Consider the following 17,545-nt stretch of genomic DNA (forward strand, 5'->3'; position numbering starts at 1 on the left):
ACAGAATCCTATGGAAGTCAGGTGGCTTGCCTAAGGTGATCGAAACCTGGCTCCTATAACTGTCATCTTTTTTTCTTTTTTAGGCTCAAATGACCTTCTGGAGCACATCGTTTTTTCCTGGAAAGGGCAACCATTTAAAATCTACCCTAAAGACATACTCACACATGTTTAACATTTAGGATTGTTTATGGAGCCTTGCTGGCAAACATGGAGAAGGCAATAGCACCCCACTCCAGTACTTTTGCCTGGAAAATCCCATGGATGGAGGAACCTGGTAGGCTGTAGTCCATGGGGTCGCTAGAGTCGGACATGACTGAGCGACTTCACTTTTACTTTTCACTTTCACACATTGGAGAAGGAAATGGCAACCCACTCCAGTGTTCTTGCCTGGAGAATCCCAGGGACGGGGAAGCCTGGTGGGCTGCTGTCTATGGGGTCACACAGAGTCGGACACGACTGATGCAACTTAGCAGCAGCAGCAGCAGTTGGCAAACAATTGGACACAATGTCAATATCCACGAGGAGAGGAATGGCTAAATAAATGTCACAGATTTCAATGATAAAGTTAAAAGGAATCTGTCCGAGCTATAGAACACCATGGATTTATCTCTAATACCTATTGTTAAATAGGAAAGCAAGTTGCCAAATGGTATAAAGTGTGATTCAAGTTAAGCTGAAAATTTAGGGTTTTTTCTTTTCTCAGTTCGTTTCTCTCCTGGTATTTGTGTGTGTGTGTTGGGGGGGGGGAGGGGTGGTGTATTCTGAAAGGATAAAACTACCCTGAAAATAGTAATGGCTACTCTAGAGAGGGGACATAATGTGGATACTGGGAAATGGAATTAGAGATGCAGGAAGAAAGACTTTAGCCTAACATACAATATTTTAAAATTTTAAAGGAAAAGGTATTCATATACTATTTTTACAATTTTAAAATTAAATTTCAAATATTAAGTAAAAATTGTTATGATTTAATTACAATGGGCCCAAATCCTGGTCAAATTTTGATTTGACCAGGTTTGATTAATATCTCCTCTATCTAAGTAGATATTCTTAATCATATGGCAAAAGAGTATCAATTCTTTTCATATTTTAAAATATCCCCTGAGGAACCCTAAATTTCTATCAGTGACCACCCAGATCGTCTACTCAGACACCCAAAATACAGGACAATTATCTGAACAATTCAATCCATAAAAATAATTTTCTATATTATCTAATAATATAGATAATAGAGGAAACTGAGCTATTTTGGTCTGGATAATTTGGTAATTATCCCCAATTGCCCATTTCCCTTTAGTGTATATAAAAATCCAGATTTAGTTTATTAACTTCTTTCCCATATTTACCATAAGTCCCTTTTATTTTAATTTTTTCCCTTCATGTTTTGCCTTTAATAAAGAGAGAACAGCTGGCCACCATCTGCTACCAAAAAAAAAAGTCATTATACCCATTATATCCTTAGGAAGACTCTTCAAATTTGGCCTTGCGATAAAAGTCACATTGATCTGTGTTACTAGACTGTGGAAGTCCTGAGATTGTAAATTCTAATTCAGTATTACTATAGCACTTGGTGCACACAATAGGTGCTTAATAAATGTTTCTGATGCTGTTGCTGTCTCCTAATCAGCTCTAAATGGGAGGCTTTCTAAAGAAAAAAGAACGGAATTAGAGATTGTGTCTGAGTTTATTCACAAATTAATTTGTAATAGAAAGTTAAAATTTAAACTGATCATTCTATTTCACCACTAGTAAAATTATTAATTTTTTTTTTTTTCTGCCTGAATTCTACTGACTTTGCAATGATTATTTGGATGTGTTCAACTGTGTCATTTATGTATTTTAAGGATGGGCTTTGAAACCAGACTGATTCTCATTTCACGTCCTGACTGTACCATACACTATCTGCGTGATGGCTTTAAGCAGTTTCCTCATCTGTAAAGCTGGAATAATTTCATCTATTTCGGGGCTAGTGGTAAATGTAGGATGCATATGTAAAGCACTGACAGGAAGCCTGGCTTAAGCAAGTGGTCAATAAATGCCCCTCTCCCCTTTCTTCTCTTCCTTTCATTGACAAAAATGCATTTTTCTCCTCTTCAACTCAAATGTCTATGACAAAGCAGCTAGCAATCTTTCCTCTGAGTCATCCCTAAAACATGGTTTTTAGGGTTGGGCTGATATGTACCATAAAGTGAACAGAACACACTAGAACAAGAATGACTGAGAGGTCAGTTGATGGACTGGGCAGTGGTTTGCAAGAGCACCGTATGAAAGGGAATTACAAAGCCCCATCTGGGCTCTGAAGGAAATGTGCCTTGACTGAGAAGCCAGGTCTGCAGCTGGGGCTGGAGAGTGCAGTGGCGCTCATTTGCCATCTCTGTGCCAGGAGGTTTCCTTTCATACTCCTCCTCTTCTTCCCTTTGTTCATTATTTTCTTCATTATTTTTTCTTTCTGCTACTTCATCATTATCATGCAACAGAAGCCAGTTCACTGGAAATTTGTTTTAAGGAATCTCCAAGCAGGAACATAGAGTTTTAATTTAGCCTCTGATTTTCATAGAATAAGCTGGGCAGTCAATCTAGAAGTCTAGGGTGGCAGTCTTTTCAACTGCAGTGATACTGTCTAACATCTTCATAGCATCTTTCTTCTGGTTTTCCTTTATTATTTCTTTATATACTGTTTACATAGCTGTTCCCAGTGTTTCTTTTTCTACTTGGGTTCCTCCCTATCACTGAATTAGCTCATGAGGCTGCACACAGAGCAGACACTAAGGAAAGCAAGAAAGACAGCCTGGGCTTATTACTGCTGCTACTCAGTATCTTTGGAGACCAGTGAGACTGATATTACTTCTTGTATCCACTTTTTAAATCACTACTATAGATTTTAGGCTGAATTTTGCAGCGCTTTCAGCTATAGAGATGATTTTTCTGAATAGATAAGAGACAGCTGTCAGCAGTGTGGGCTTTATGAGAAAGGCAGGACCTTACAGGAATGAATTTTGGGATTCTAAATCATCTATAGGCAAGTTGGGAAGGATCGTCAGGCCAAGCAAGGCAAATTTGAATCCATACTGCAAGCTAAGAATGCAGAGGTGGTCACAGAAATTCTCTTCGGTCTAGAGTAACCTGGAGAGTTATTGATATTGCCACTTTCTTGAGACGGGACCTTGGGAAAGCTACTTCATCTTTCTGGCCTCAACCTTCTCATCTGTGAAATGGAAGAGTTGGACCAGGCCATCTCTTAGAGTCTTTTAATGATATTATAAAAGGGACTTTAAGAATGCTTTTTGTTGATTGTATTAATCAAAGTTGTAACAATGGTAATATAACAGTTAAGAGAGAAAAAAAGTCATCCAAAGTCTCACCTACATAAAACACATCAACACACCCAGTTAGGGACCAGTAAGCAACTCACTCTCTCAAACAAAAAACAAGGGTGGGAATGACAGGACACAAGAACAGCCGTATTCTAGATCCCGCCCAGAGAATGCTACCATGCAGCTGCTGCCCCAGAAGGTGTTATAAATGCAGAGACTGTTCACATAAGCATGCACTATGTTTTACTCACAATGCTGAAGCAGTCCATTATCCTCCTAAAGTATTATCTCTTAACATGTCCCTCACAACTATGTAAATCAATTTGCATTGACTGATGCACTGAGAATTCTGTTCACTGAGTTGTAGATATATTAGCTTACCTAAATGGCACATTTAAATCTATTTCATGTCAGGTTCTCACCTGTGTGATTGCAAGTGAAAAGAAAAAATAAAAAACCCAGTGAATCACCATCCTAGCTCCTGGAGGATTTGTGTTTTCTTATTCACTGCCAACTATCCAGAGAAGAAAGTAGCAGCTTTATTCTTTGAAAACTGAAAATTTGGATTTCAGTCTTTCTTGAGATGTCTGGATTCTTCTGTGATCCTGATTTCTCTCTCAACTCCTGTCCTGTGAGCTAGAACTAACCCTGGGGCTCTATAAGGAAATGTCAAGGACCTTGTCCTCATAGGTGAAGTTTTCACAGGGTAACTGATAATAGTTCAGTTCAAGAGCTAAAAGAATTTGCTGCAGGCTTAAAACTGCAAACATCCCTCTCCATGACAATGGAATTAAATGATCCTCAATATCTTGCCACTTTCTACTCAGGCACTTCTGAACTTTTTAATTCTAAAACTACAATCCTGAGGAAGAACCTAGGTAGCAAGAAGTAAGAAGTGAGTGGGTTGTGAAGACCTGAAATTATTTATTCAAATTCATCCAGCCCCTTAGTCATTCATCCACTCCTTTATTCAATTAATAAACATTAGATTTCTTTTCTGTGACAAGCATTATTAGTGGCTCACCCATTTCCATTCCCACTTCTTCCTAGCTCACAGAGAACCAATTTTTCTTTGGGTCATGATGCGCCCAGCCCCAGTCCTGGTCCTCACTTTCTAAGCCCATCTTTGTAGCTAGAAAGGGTCATTTGACTCAGTTCAGGCCAATGACAGGTTATGTGAAGTGGTTTCTGGGGAAATGTTTTCTTTCCCAATAAAAGCTGGACAAATGTGACTGACTTAGCCATTCATCCTGCCCCTTCCCTTTCTTCCAGCCTTGAATGCAGACATAATGCCTGGAGAGGAAGTAGCCACACTGTGGCCAGGAGACACTAAGCCAATCCACTCACTAAAGATGGTAAAAAGGAATTAAAGGAGGTCAGAAGATATTCAGGGCCCTGATGACATCACTGAATAGCTAATCTAACATTAAAAATACCTTACCTATCAATTTCTTTTTGTGAGAAACCAATAAACAAACAAATCTCTTTGGCAATAGTTCTCAATATGGGCAATTTTGCTCCCCAGGAGACATTTGCCAATATTTGGAGACAAGTCTTACTGTCACTACTTGGAATGCAAGCCATTGGTATCTTAATAGGTAGAAAGAAGCCAGGGATACTGCTATACATCTTATAAGGCACAGGGATACCTTCTGCAACAAAGAATTACCTGGTCCAAAATGTCAGCAGTGCTGAGACTGAGAAACTCTGGGTTAAGACACCAAAAATATTTGCTTGCTTGTTATTCATAGTCAAATGCACTGCTGACTGATAAGAGTCCTTTAACTGGGAAATATTAAATATACACCATGAGCTAGTCATCATATAATACAAGACACTAGAGATTTAAAAAATGAGTACAAAGTCAAGGATCAAAGTCCAAATATGAAAGATTTGAAAACCAAGGTTAATTCCAAATATGTATGGATGCCTAGAGTTGCTCCAGACCATCCACTGGAAAAAATATCTGGATCTCAAAGGATTGCTCTAGAATCTGAGAAAGTCAATTGGTCAACTCTGGAGATGTCCACAGTGTAGACTTTTATGGCTCTTCTCTCTCAGAGTAAAAACTGAAATAGAAAGAAGGCTTTGTTAAGGAAATATTAAATCATAGCAATAATTTTGTAGTATAAAAGGGAAGAAGCAGCTTTCTTGAGCAAACTAATTACTAAAGACTATTGTTAGAGCACAAAGAGAGGTCAGGAGAGAGACTCTGACAAAGAAAAGTGACATCCAACATAGTTCCACATGGGACAAGACTATCATGACCTATACTGATCAAGATCAGAGAAAAGTGTCCAAAATGCTAGAAGATGAACTCAAACTAGGCCAGAACAGATTGAGTTTTTTTTAATCCCTTGGCTAAGTAGAGCTGGAAACTGTTATCAGAAACCTGCTGTATGGTAGAGCTGTGGTTCAAAAAACAAATACCTTCCCAAAGAAAAAGCAGACTATGCTTAGCTTAACTTAGTAAACTGTATATAGTTCTCATTCCAGTGTTAACATTGTTATTATCAACAAAAGTTATATTCGTCTTAGAAAATTTCTAAACTAAAGACATCCTCCAGGGACTTCCCTGATGGATCTAGTGGCTAAGACTCCATGCTTCCAATGAAGGGGGCCTGAGTCTGAGCTCTGGTCAGGGAGATAGATCCCACATGCCACAATATGCTCCAACTAAGACCAGGTGCAGTTAAATACATAAATAATAAGTAAAACAAACAAACGAACAAAAACTCCTCTAGCTATCCATGTTGGGGTGGGCTTTTCTGTACTGTTACAGTTGATTCCAAGATATGGCATGGTCAAACAAGGGGTAATGAATGCTTATTCTTTTAGCCTATCCATCTTTCTCCTCTCCTTCTTTTAACAGAGCCCCTCAGACCATGGTTCACATAGGGCTGACCTCCATCCCCTGGCACTTGGCTGAAGACTCTACCAATTAAACACCAGCAGGTGACCCAAGGTGGGACAACAAGAGTGTTCCTTGAATGGGAAGTCTCAGGAACTTGCTTGCGGCTGACGTTGCTAAACCTTTAGGATGCTTCCTACAGAAGCTTCCAGGGACCATCTTTGTGAACACATGGCAAAGAACTGCCTACCTGACAAAAAACTCAAAAGAGGGACAGCAAAGTTGGTGAAAAGAAAAGACAATGGCTTGGTAAAATTGCTGGATGCCCTGGATCCAGACATATCTTTGAACTTTCTAGTTATGTAGCCAACATATCATCCCCTTTTAAATTTTGCTTCAACTCATTTGAGCTTCAGTCACTTGTTATTAAAAGATTCCTGACTAATACACCAAGTAAGCAGCCTTCTTTTACAGGCTATTGCCTTAATAGGGCATATGCTGTGCTGTGTTAGGGAGCTCTAACTGATTCTTTCTTTTCTGGAATGTGAGCCGAGAGGTGAGAAGATGAGAAAAGAGGCTAGAAATCCAGGCAGAAGCCAGACAGAGAATCTTCCTTGTCCTGTGAAGTTTGTCTTTTCTTTGGGGGCGGGGCAGGGGGGGTGGGAGGCGGGGAAGATCAGTGTTTATTGTCGAGAGAAGTAAGACAAATTTGTTTAAATGCTACTTTTTTTAATGTATTAAACTCTAATAATTCAAGATGGGTTAGAGACTTTTTATTAACTTATTACGGTTTCTTACCTTTTCTTGACAAAGAGCTACTTAGCACTTACCTGAACTCTTATGCTCTAACAATCTAGATGCTACTTTTTACAATGCAAGCCAAACTTAACCTCAACAAAGCCAGCTCCTGTCATGCATTTTAAAACTGCGAGGGCCAGAGTCAACCAAGAGGTGAGAAAAGAAGGTAGTAATGAAGAGGAAGGAATAAGAGTTTACTTCAATTCAATAAATATTTATTAAACACCTAATGTGTATTGAGCACAGTGCTGGCCAGTACAGATATGAAGTTAGCTGGAAAACACCCCTGCCTCCCAGGTGGTGAATGTCAAGGCAAGATCCCAGCAGCCAGTTTCCACCTCAGTGTAGTAAGCGCTACTAGTGAAGCTCATCACAGAGTCTCCAAACCTAGCCTGGGGGGAGCAAGGAGGAGATAGTGCCTGTTCAAAGTCTGAAGGAGTAAGCAGAGGTTAGACGGGTTAACCTTTCAGGTTAACCTGAAAACAGCAATCACAGAAAACCAACCAGTCTGATCACATGAACCACAGTCTTGTCTAACTCAAGGAAACTATGAGCCAGGCCATGTATGGCCACCCAAGACAGACAGGTCACAGTGGAGAGTTATGACAAAATGTGGTCCGCTGGAGAAGGGAATGGCAAACCACTTCAGTATTCTTGCCTTGAGAACCCCATGAACAGTATGAAAAGGCAAAATGATAGGATACTGAAAGAGAAACTCCCCAAGTCAGTAGGTGCCCAATATGCTACTGGAGATCAGTGGAGAAATAACTCCAGAAAGAATGAAGGGATGGAGCCAAAGCAAAACCAAAACCCAGTTGTGGGTGTGACTGGTGATGAAAGTAAAGTCTGATGCTGTAAAGAGCAATATTTCATAGGAACCTGGAATGTTAGGTCCATGAAATAAGGCAAATTGGAAGTGGTCAAATGAGTGATAGCAAGAGTGAACATCGACATTTTAGGAATCAGCGAACTAACATGGACTGGAATGGGTGAATTTAATGGTCAGATGACCATTCTATCTACTACTGTGGGCAAGAATCCCTTAGAAGAAATGGAGTAGCTATCATAGTCAAAAAAAGAGTCTGAAATGCAGTACTTGGATGCAATCTCAAAAATGACAGAATGATCTCTGTTCGTTTCCAAGGCAAACCATTCAATGTCACAGTAATCCACGTCTATGCCTCAACCAGTAATGCTGAAGAAGCTGAGGTTGAATGGCTCTATGAAGATCTACAAGACCTTTTAGAACTAACACCCAAAAAGATGTCCTTTTCATTATAGGGGACTGGAATGCAAAAGTAGGAAGTCAAGAAACACCTGGAGTAACAGGCAAATTTGGCCTTGGAATACAGAATGAAGCAGGGCAAAGGCTAATAGAGTTTTGCCAAGAAAATGAACTGGTCATAGCAAACACCATCTTCCAACAACACAAGAGAAGATTCTACACATGGACATCACCAGATGGTCAATATCAAAATCAGACTGATTATATTCTTTGCAGCCAAAGATGGAGAAGTTATATACAGGCAGCAAAAACAAGACTGGGAGCTGACTGTGGCTCAGACCATGAACTCCTTTTGCCAAATTCAGGCTTAAATTGAAGAAAGTAGGGAAAACCACTAAACCATTTAGGTATGACTTAAATCAAATCTCTTACAATTATACAGTGGAAGTGAGAAATAGATTCAAGGGATTAGATCTAATAGAGTGCCTGAAGAACTACAGATGGAGATTCCTGACATTGTACAGGAGGCAGGGATCAAGACCATCCCCAAGGAAAAGAAATGCAAAAAGGCAAAATGGTTGTCTGAGGAGGCCTTACAAATAGCTGTGAAAGGAAGAGAAGCAAAATGCAAAGGAGGAAAAGAAAGATATTCCCATTTGAATGCAGAGTTCCAAAGATTAGCAAGGAGAGATAAGAAAGGCTTCCAGTGATCAATGCAAAGAAATACAGGAAAACGATAAAATGGGAAGGACTAGAGATCTCTTCAAGAAAAATAAGATACCAAGGGAATATTTCATGCAAAGATGAGCACAATAAAGGACAGAAATGGTATGGACCTAACAGAAGCAGAGGAGAAGGTGATGGCACCCCACTCCAGTACTCTTGCCTGGAAAATCCCATGGACGGAGGAGCCTGGTGGGCTGCAGTCCATAGGATCGCTAAAGAGTCAGACACGACTGAGCAACTTCATTTTCACTTTTCATTTTCATGCATTGGAGAAGGAAATGGCAATCCACTCCAGTGTTCTTGCCTGGAGAATCCCAGGGACAGCAGAGCCTGGTGGGCTGCCATCTATGGGATCACACAGAGTCGGACACAACTGAAGCGACTTAGCAGCAGCAGCAGCAACAGAAGCAGAAGATATTAAGAAGAGGTGGTAAGAATATACAGAACTATACAAAAAAGATCTTAATGACCCAGATAATCATGATGGTATGATCACTCACCTAGAGCCAGACATCTTGGAGGATGAAATCAAGTGGGCCTTAGGAAGCATCACTATGAGCACAGCTAGTGGAGGTGATGGAATTCCAGTTGAGCTATTTCAAATTCTAAAAGACGATGCTGTGAAAGTGCTGCACTCAATATGCTAGCAAATATGGAGAACTCAGCAGCAGCCACAGGACTGGAAAAGGTCAGTTTTCATTCCAATCCCAAAGAAACGCAATGCCAAAGAATGCTCAAACTATTGCACAATTGCATTCATCTCACACGCTAGCAAAGTAATGCTCAAAATTCTCCAAGCCAGGCTTCAACAGTATATGAACTGTGAACTTCCAGATATTCAAGCTGGATTTAGAAAAGGCCGGAGGAAGCAGAGATCAAATTTCCAACATCTGTTGGATCATCGAAAAAGCAAGAGAGTTCCAGAAAAACATCTACTTCTGTTTTATTGACTACGCCAAACCTTTGAGTGTGTGGATCACAACAAACTTTGGAAAACTCCTAAAGAGATGGGAATACCAGACCACTTTATCTGCCTCCTGCCTCCTGAGAAATCTGTATGCAGGTCAAGAAGCAATAGTTAGAACCTGACATGGAAAAACAGACTGGTTCCAAATCAGGAAAGGAGTATGTCAAGGCTGTATATTGTCACCCTGCTTATTTAACTTCTATGCAGAGTACATCATGCGGAATGCTGGGCTGGATGAAGCACAAGCTGGAATCAAGATTGCCGGGAGAAATATCAATAACCTCAGATATGCAGATGACACAATCCTTATGGCAGAAAGTGAAGAGAAACTGAAGAGCCTCTTGATGAAAGTGAAGTGGAGAGGGGAAAAGTTGGCCTAAAACTCAACATTCAGAAAACTAAGATCATGGCATCTGGCCCCATCACTTTATGGCAAATAGATGGGGAAACAGTGGAAACAGTGACAGATTTTATTTCTGGGGGCTCCAGAATCACTGAAGATGGTGACTGCAGCCATGAAATTAAAAGACGCTTGCTCCTTGGAAGAAAAGTTATGACCAACCTAGACAGCATATTAAAAAAGCATAGACATTACTTTGCCAACAAAGGTCCGTCTAGTCAAGGCTATGGTTTTTCCAGTGGTCATGTATGGATGTGAGAGTTGGACTATAAAGAAAGCTGAGCGCTGAAGAATTGATACTTTTGAAGTTGGTGTTGAGAAGACTTGAGAATCTTGAGAGTCCCTTGGACAGCAAGGAGATCCAACCAGTCCATCCTAAAGGAAATCAGTCTTGAATATTCATTGGAAGGACTGGGTGTTGAAGCTGAAACTACAATCCTTTGGCCACCTGATGCGAAGAACTGACTCATTTGAAAAGACCCTGATGCTGGGAAAGATTGAAGGTGGGAGGAGAAGGTGATGACAGAGGCTGAGATGGTTGGATGGCATCACTGACTCAGTGGATATGAATTTGAGTAAACTCCGGGATTTGGTGATGGACAGGGAGGCCTGGCATGCTGCAGCCCATGGGGTCACAAAGAGTTGGACATGACTGAGCGACTGAACTGAACTAGCCTGTTTAAGTTAATTGACCAAGAACTTGGAAAAGGGGCATTCAGGCAACATAACATGAACATAACATGACCAAAAGCATAGGAGTATGGAACGACGTGGGGTGTTTATGAAACTCTAAGTAGTCTGGATTTTGCAGAAGTATCAGCTGAGAGGTGGGAAGACAAGAGAAGAGATTGGAAAGGTGGGTGGGGTTCAGATCAGGGAGATTTCCCCCTATCAGGCCAAGGGGCTGAGGCTCATCCAGTGAGGTTTGAATGGTCATTTCAACTAAGGATTTTAAGCAAGAAAGCAACATGATTGGATAAGAGTTTTAGTTAAATTGTATTCTGGTGGCTCTTTGGAGAAGAGAAAAGGCAGGAAGTCCATTTAGGAAGCTAAGTCAAAAGGGTAGACAAAAGAGCCTCTAGAGGTTTGAAATAGATTTTGATCAATGGACTAGAATTGAGAATTCAGAAATAATTTATGACCAATTTATGGTCAACTGATTTTTAACAAGAATGCCAAGACAATTTAACAGGAGAAAAAATAGTCTTTTCAACAAATAATGCTAGGAAAGCTTGATATCCATGTATAATATAAATGAATGTAGTTGAACCTATATGTACCTCACACCATACATAAAGATAATTCAAAATGCACTATTGATCTAAATATAAGGCCTAAAACCATAAAATTCTTAGGAGAAAACATAGGAATATAGCTTCATGACCTTGAATTAAGCAATAATTTCTTAGATATAACACCAAAAGCATGACTAACAAAAGAAAACAGAAAAATTGGGCTTCATCAAAATGTAAAAATTTTAATGCTTGAAAAGATACTATCAAGAATTGAAAAGACAATTCCAAAGAAAAAGAAAAAGAAAACTGAAAAGAGTATATCTGATAAGGGCTAGTATCCAGAATATATAAAAATCAACAATTAAATGGGTAAAGGATCTGAATAAACATTTCTTTGGAGGAAATATTATAAATGATCAGTAAGCATATGAAAAGATGCTCAGATTAGATAGCAGTGAGTTGCACAACTCATGAATATACTAAAACCATAGAATTGTGCACTTTAAAAGGTAATTTTATCATATATGAATTATATTTCAAGCTGTTGCTATTATTATTAAAAGACCTTGGGAGAAAGGATGGGAGATAAATAAAGCCTTGGGAGAAGGGATCAGGAAATTCCCAAAGGAATCTTTTTGATAAACCTTAGCTGGTAAACTTGACAGGACTTTTGATGGACTGTTTGAAGAGAATGAGAAGATAGAGGTTACACCTAGCTTTCTGAAGGACAGGAAGTAGAGGAATAGAAGGAAGAAGGGGAAGATACCAGGGCACCATGGGTTTCTCATGTAATCATGAGAAAATTGGAAGTTGCTAATGAAAGAGAATGCTCAAACTACCGCACAATTGCACTCATCTCACACGCTAGTAAAGTAATGCTCAAAATTCTCCAAGCCAGGCTTCAGCAATATGTGAACCATGAACTTCCAGATGTTCAAGCTGGTTTTAGATAAGGTAGAGGAGCCAGAGATCAAATTGCCAACATCCGCTGGATCATGGAAAAAGCAAGAGAGTTCCAGAAAAACATCTATTTCTGCTTTATTGACCATGCCAAAGCCTTTGACTGTGTGGATCACAATAAACTGTGGAAAATTCTGAAATAGATGGGAATACAAGACCACCTGACCTGCCTCTTGAGAAACCTATATGCAGGTCAGGAAGCAACAGTTAGAACTGGACATGGAACAACAGACTGGTTCCAAATAGGGAAAGGAGTATGTCAAGGCTGTATATTGTCACCCTGCTTATTTATCTTCTATGCAGAGTACATCATGAGAAACGCTGGGCTGGAAGAAGCACAAGCTGGAATCAAGACTGCCAGGAGAAATATCAATAACCTCAGATATGCAGATGACACCACCCTTATGGCAGAAAGTGAAGACGAACTCAAAAGCCTCTTGATGAAAGTGAAAGAGGAGAGTGAAAAAGTTGGCTTAAAGCTCAACATTCAGAAAACGAAGATCATGGTATCTGGTCCCATCACTTCATGGGAAATAGATGGGGAAACAGTGGAAACAGTGTCAGACTTTATTTTTGGGGGCTCCAAAATCACTGCAGATGGTGACTGCAGCCATGAAATTAAAAGACACTTACTCCTTGGAAGGAAAGTTATGACCAAACTAGATAGCATATTAAAAAGCAGAGACATTACTTTGCCAACAAAGGTTCGTCTAGTCATGGCTATGGTTTTTCCAGTAGTCATGTATGGATGTGAGAGTTGGACTGTAAAGAAAGCTGAGTGCCGAAGAATTGATGCTTTTGAACTGTGGTGTTGGAGAAGACTCTTGGGAGTCCCTTGGACTGCAAGGAGATCCTACCAGTCCATTCTAAAGGAGATCAGTCCTGGGTGTTCATTGGAAGGAATGATGCTAAAGCTGATATTTGGCCACATCATGTGAAGTAACCTAATATTTTGGTACTTTGGCCACCTCATGCGAAGAGTTAACTCATTGGAAAAGACTCTGATGCTGGGAGGGATTGAGGGCAGGAGGAGATGGGTACGACAGAGGATGACATGGCTGAATGGCATCACCGACTTGATGGACGTGAGTTTGAGTGAACTCCAGGAGTTGGTGATGGACATGGAGGCCTGGCGTGCTGCAATTCATGGGGTCGCAAAGAGTCGGACATGACTGAGCGACTAAACTGAACTGAACTGAATGACCGAGAAGATGGCAAAAGTTTCATTTTGTTCAACAGACACTGATTTAACATTTATTATGAATTGAGTCCTGGGAGATGCAATTCTCTGTCCTGTGAGCTAAACCAGGAGAGGTGGGCCTTTCTGGAAAACTTAGAGGCTAAGGCCCAGGAATCCACATGTAATCTCTGAAAATCTTTAGGATGTGGACTCTGTGTATTCCTGATTTCTTATCATGCAGATGATGAAACATCCTCTATGGAAATATTAGGTTACTTGCCAAATACTCTATCTAAGAGGAGACTAGAACTTCAATCTTATCACTAAATTATACTATTTTCTACAATAGTTTAGTAAACAAACTATAAGACTTTGAACTGAATATGCTGTACTATCCTTTAGACATTTGCCAGAACACATCCAAGTATGTGCATCATACACGTGTGTCTCAGAGCAGACCTTCTGCTGGACCATGCTTCAGAGTCCACTGACCATGAAGCCAACAAGCATTCATAGATCTTTCCTGTGATAGCTCAACAGTAGGACTTCCAGGAGGTCTCAGCTGCCTGCCCAGCACTGTCAGGTAGCCTTCTTCAAGCCTGCCTAAGAATAGATGAATGCTTCCAACCCACCTGGCCCCACTCTTGAGAGGGTGTTGAAAATAGCCCTTTTCTTGAAGGTGCCACGAGTAGAAAACTGGAAGGGCATTTCTAAGTCATTTTGCCAGGATTCAAGGATGAGGAGGCAAGGAAACATTTTAGCTTTGGCCAAGTCTGCAGACGTGGGTGACTTGGGAAAGTCCTTCCTCATTTTCGAACCAGACAACATAATCCTCAAAACACTGCCTTTCAGGTGTGTGCAAGTCAGGATTTCAGTCCCGAGTGCCAGAAAACACAAAAGGTAAAGAGTAACACTAAACAAGTCTTTATCTTTTATTTACTGCCACCTGATAAGCCCTGCCTTTGATTGTTTTGTCTGCATATTTCCTGCTAAGAGTTTACAAAACAGCACTCTTGAACAGGAAGATAAGAGGCGCCCCTATTTGTTGAATAACATCAAGGGGGGAAACTGCTAACTCATCCATTTTGTTGTTAAGTTGCTCAAAAGGATCAAAATACCAATTAACTTGCTGGCTCAGAAATCTCTGATACCCTCAGATTTACTGACATTTTGAAACTCCTGTTCATACTTGCCTACTGGCTTTCTGATTACGAACAAAGAAGTGCCAATCTGTTTAGCATTTGACCTGTTTTCTTAAATATTTTTTATGTATTCAACTCTTGGTAGCTAAAAATACTTGACTAGTCACATTCATGAACTAAAATCATCTTTTTTTTTGTTTGTTCCACTTCCAAATTTAAGATGAAAAAAGAGGCTCAAAGATACTTCCTTTTAAAAAGCCATTTCATTCTTATTTTTAATTTAACAGCTCTCATTGCCAACAGCTCTTTTTGCTCTTTCATCTGCATGGAATTTAGTGGCATTGGGAAGATCCAATGAAGTGACCTGCCGTATTAGGATCCACTCTTCCCTGAGGAAAAGTTGGAAAAATGACCTTGGGCAGAAGTTTCAGCATAGTGGTAAAAAGAAACTAAAGATAGTTGGTGGGGTGCAGCAGATTTTATAATAATTTTAATTTTCCTCTCTGGATATTCTCAGATAATAGTGCTTCTCAGAGATTCTCTGTTGTTATTCTTATTTCTTCACATAAAGTTTTGTGAAAATTCTACCTATAATCACATGTATATGTAAGACATACCTATGGCAGCTGTTCAGAAAAGAGCAACATTTCACTCTTAGGTAAAGGCAGTTTCTGGGTTTAAAAAGCTCTATGGCAATTTCTGCAACAAACTTTTATTGAATGGCGTAGACTAAAGAGATTAAAACTGTGGCTGTTGTAGCCAGACTCCTTGGGTTCAAATTTTGGTCCTATTATTTATTAGCATTGGACTTTGGTAAAATCACTTACTTTCCTTCTGTGCTTCAATTTCCTCATCTGTAAAATGGGGATAATAATAAAGCCTTGGGGATAATAATAAAGCCTAGCTTATGGGGCTGCTGTATGGATCAAAGGAGATTACACTTTTGGGACATTTTAGGTGCTATGTAGATATTAGCTATCATATTAAATCGTGCCAGATCCTGACAGAGGAGTGGGTGTTGTGTGTATTTACATTTGCCAGAAGCTTGAGCCATTCATGGAAGAATACTTCCATTACAGCAAAAAAAAAAAAAAAAAAAAAAAATCTGGAGATTTTGAAACCTAAGGTTTATATATATGTTTATATATAACACATATTATATATATGTTTATCTATAACACAAAAATACCTATAGACATTTGTATTTTTCAGATGTGATCAGAAGGGGGGCTTTCCTAGGGGCTCAGACAGTAAAGAATCTGCCTGGAATGCAGGTGAACCAGATTTGATCCCTGGGTCAGGAAGATCCTGTGGAAGAGGGCATGGCACCCAACTAAAGTATTCTTGCCTGGAAAATCCAATGGACAGAGGAGCCTGGCAGGCTACAGTCCACGGGCTCGCAAAGAGCCAGGCAGACCACTTTACCAGCATCCTGAGAAATCAGTATGCAGGTAAAGAAGCAACAGTTAGAGCCGGACGTGGAACAACAGACTGGTTCCAAATTGGGAGAGGAGTACATCAAAGCTGTGTATTGTCACCCTGCTTATTTAACTTATATGCAGAGTACATCATGGAAAATGCCAGGCTGGATGAAGCACAAGATGGAATCAAGATTGCCAGGAGGAATATCAATAACCTCAGATATGTAGATGACACCACTCTTATGGCAGAAAGTAAAGAGGAACTGAAGGTCCTCTTGATGAAAGTGAAAGAGGAAAGTGAAAGAACTGGCTTAAAGCTCAACATTCAGACTAAGATCATGGCATCTGGTCCCATCAGTTCATGGCAAATAGATGGGGAAACAATGGAAACAATGACAGACTTTAAATCAAAATTGTGGGCTCCAAAATCACTGCAGATGGTGACTGCAGCCATGAAATCAAAAGGTGCTTGCTTCTTGGGAGAAAAGCTATGACAAACCTAGACAGCATATTAAAAAGCAGAGACATTACTTTGTCCACAAAGGTCCATCTAGTCAAAGCTATGGTTTTTCCAGGAGTCATGTATGAATGTGAGAGTTGGACCATAAAGAAAGCTGAGTGCCAAAAAAAAAAAAAGAAAGTTGAGTGCCAAAGAATTGATGCTTTTGAACTGTGGTATTGGAGAAGACTCTTGAGAGTCCCTTGGACTGCAAGGAGATCAAACCAGTCAGTCCTAAAGGAAATCAGTCCTGAATATTCATTGGAAAGACTGATGATGAAGTAGAAGCTCCCATACTTTGGCCACTTGATGCAAAGAACTGACCATTGTAAAAGACCCTGATGCTGGGAAAGATGGAAGGCAGGAGGAGAAGGGGATGACAGAAGATGAGATGGTTGGATGGCATCACTGACTTGATGGACATGAGTTTGAGCAAGCTCCAGGAGTTGGTATTGGACAAGGAAGCCTGGCGTGCTGCAGTCCATGGGGTGGCAAAGAGTTGGTCACAACTGAGTGACTGAATTGAACTGATCAGAAGGGAGCTTAACTTGTCTTCCAGAGGACTGTAATTCAGTTGGAGTACAACAGAAACAACATTTAAGCAAGTAAATGGCAGCTGGAAAGTCTTCCCTAGTGGTTCAGTGGTAAAGAATCCACCTGCCAATGCAGGAGACGATGGCTCCATCACTGAGTTGGGAAAATCTCCTGGAATAGGAAATGGCAACCCACTCTAGTATTCTTGCATGGGAAATCCCATGGACAGAGGAGCCTGGCAGAGTCCATGGGGTTCCAAAAGAGTCAAACACGACTTAATGAGTAAAAAACAA

At 40.2% G+C, this 17,545-nt stretch overlaps 1 protein-coding gene across 1 annotated transcript in view; it reads right to left on the bottom strand.

Moving 5' to 3' along the window:
- MYO3B (myosin IIIB) overlaps positions 1–17,545 on the bottom strand; it is a 559,309-nt gene that overhangs the window by 165,354 nt on the left and 376,410 nt on the right.

The sequence above is a fragment of the Bubalus kerabau genome, chromosome 3 (assembly GCF_029407905.1).
Source record: "Bubalus kerabau isolate K-KA32 ecotype Philippines breed swamp buffalo chromosome 3, PCC_UOA_SB_1v2, whole genome shotgun sequence".
NCBI classification, from domain to species: Eukaryota; Metazoa; Chordata; class Mammalia; order Artiodactyla; family Bovidae; genus Bubalus; species Bubalus kerabau.